Genomic DNA, 2939 nt, shown 5'->3' on the forward strand with positions numbered 1-2939 from the left:
ATAATTCTAAAAATATTTCTGTAACATATTATTATTCTCACTTAACAGATGAGGAAACTGAGGCTTGGAGGTTAATTAAATTGCCTGCAGTTAGATAACTAGAGTGGTGGGCCAATTCAAACTCAAACCTATCTGACTCTAAAGTCTGAGGCCAATTCATACCTCACATTTTATCGAGTGTCATGCAGAAGAGAACAAGTACAGAGAGATTAGGATACAGATTTAGTAACTGCGAGCGTTTAACACAGTTGGTATTTTAAAGTGTTCTCCCAGATCTGATGCAAAGTCTTGGTGTGAAAAGGAGAGAATGTGAAACAACAAGAAGAGGAAGTATGGACAAACAGAGAACATTTGGCATGGAAATGTTAATAAGCTGGAGGCCTAAAAGCAGAAAGCAAGAGTAAATTGATAAATATCAAAAAGGGCTTTTGAATATTTATATAATTTTCAAAATACAAACCTCAATGAAAGACTTCTTCGCGATAGTCTTTCTCATATAACAGGAATAGTCATGTCAGAGAGTTCTTCAGACTCCTGGTCTTTGAAGTCAGAGTATTTATAGAAGAGGGGGATTTATCCATGAAGCTAATTAAGCTTAAGCTCATTAGCACATACAGCTTCCAAATATATGAGAGTGGTCCTGGCACCGTGTACACAGGTTTATATGTTTTTGCTTAGTTTTATTGAATTTATGAAAACTGCAATAAGTTAATACAACTGTCTCTTTCCCCTGTGACTTCTCCTCCAACACACTTCTCATGTCAGATAAAGTTACAGTGTTCACAGGCATTTTTGGTATCTGGTTAAGGGAAATTAGAGCTGGAGATACATTTAGTTTGGGTTTAGTGGGATATATTGATGTAATTTTCATTCACTCTCAATTTCAAGTTATTGCTAGCTATCCTTCATATTATGTGAGTTCACCCAGCATCCTTACATGAAGGTGCCTGGCCAAATTTCATATGCAGCCAACATGTAGGGAAAAACAAGAATTATAGAGGAGTTGCATAAGTAAAATGAGAGAATAGACAGCTCCAAAGGCCTATTCTTTCACAGAAATATTAAAAAAAAAAACAAGCAGAAACTATCAGAATCAACTTTGCCAGATTCCTGGAAAATGTTCAAAGGCTTACATCAACCAAGAACAAGACAACTTAAAAATGTTCCCGGTATTCAAGAAAATTTCTGTCAAACATTAGCTGAACACAAGCTAAAGGAAAAGAGACTTCAGTGACCACACATGACCAAAAATACAGTCTTTTCAAAAAATAGTTTTGAGAGAAAGATAATCTGTGTATGACTCCACTCATATGAGGAATTTAAAATTATGGACCAAGAGCAGTTTAGTGGATACCAGGGGAAAGGTGGGGTGGGGGGTGGGCACAAAGGGTGAAGTGGTGCACCTACAACACGACTGACAAACATTAATGTACAATTGAAATTTCACAAGATTGTAACCTATCAATAACTCAATTAAAAAAAAGAAAAAGAAATAGTTTTGAAAAATCACTACAAAAATGAACTATAGCCTTCAACCATAAAGAACAGCAAACCCAGGGGTAGGGAGCATATCCTATTTTTATATTTACCACATTATACTATTAAACAGCCTTTTTTTTTTTTGAAGGAGAGTTTTTATTACTTATGAACAGAAAACTCAACTGCTTGCGCTCAACCCAGCTTGGGGGCCAGTTCTTTAGCCTTTGCCTTCTCCAGATTGGTGATGCAAGCCACTGATTTTGGACCCAGGACGTTGCCTCCCCAGTGACGGTGGATCTCGTCGTATCTGTCATTCTAGTTGGTCCTGATAGGTTCCACCAGCCTAGCCAGAGCTCCTTTGTCTTCCGAGCTGACTTGTGTGAAGGCGACCGACGTGCAGGTCTTCTTGTGGACCAGACGCCCCAGCCGGGCCTTGGCCTTGATGATGCAGTAGGGCACCCCCATCTTCCGACACAGGGCAGGAAGGAAGATGACCAGCTCGATGGGATCCACGTCCTGTGCGATCACTACCAGCTGAGCCTTCTTGTTCTCCACCAAGGTGGTGACAGTATTGACCCCTGCTTGAAGGACCGGTGGCCTCTTAGTGGGGACATCCCCTTTGCCAGCAGCCTTCTTCTCAGCTCGGGCCAGCAGCCTCTGCTTCTTCTCTTGCTTTGTCTCTGGTCTGTACTTGTGGGCCAGTTTGAGCAGCTGAGTAGCTGTCTGGTGGTCCAAGGCCTGGGTGAGCTGGTTGATCGCAGGAGGTACCATGAGCCACTTATAGAGGATCGCCCTCTGTCGCTGCAGCCAGATGTAGTGGGGCCATTTGACGAAGCGGGTGAGGTCCCGTTTGGGCTGGATGTCCTGTCCGATGCCGAAGTTCTTGGGCCTCTTCTCAAACAGCGGGTTCACCACCTTCTTGGCCTTCTGCTTCTTCACGACCGCGGGGGCCGGGGCCACCTTCTTCCCCTTGGCCTTCTTCACTTTCAGCATCTTGAGCAGCTGGAGGAGAGAGAAAGCTAGCCATTTCTTTTTAAGATTTTATTTTTTTCCTTTTTCTCCCCAAAGCCCCCCAATAGTTGTATATTCTTTGTTGTGGGTCCTTCTAGTTGTGGCATGTGGGATGCTGCCTCAGCATGGTTTGATGAGCAGTGCCATGTCCGCACCCAGGATTCGAACCAACGAAACACTGGGCCGCCTGCAGCGGAGCGCGCGAACCCAATCACTCGGCCATGGGGCCAGCCCCTTAAATAGCCAATTTTTGACAAAAATATAACAAGTCATACAAAGAAACAGGGAAGTTTGACTTATTCAAAGGAAAAAAATAAATAGACAGGAGCCATCACTGAGGAAATTCAGATATTGGACTTATTAAACCAACACTTTAAATCAACTGTCTTAAATATGCTTGAAGAGCTAAAACACAAGCAATGAACTAAAGGAAATCAGGGGAAATATGG

General features: G+C 42.6%; 1 pseudogene; it reads right to left on the bottom strand.

Moving 5' to 3' along the window:
* Nucleotides 1–1671: 1671 nt before the first annotated feature.
* LOC100072024 (large ribosomal subunit protein eL8 pseudogene) lies at nucleotides 1672–2488 on the bottom strand (annotated as a pseudogene).
* Nucleotides 2489–2939: the final 451 nt, after the last annotated feature.

Source organism: Equus caballus, chromosome X (genome assembly GCF_041296265.1).
Source record: "Equus caballus isolate H_3958 breed thoroughbred chromosome X, TB-T2T, whole genome shotgun sequence".
Classification (NCBI taxonomy): Eukaryota; Metazoa; Chordata; class Mammalia; order Perissodactyla; family Equidae; genus Equus; species Equus caballus.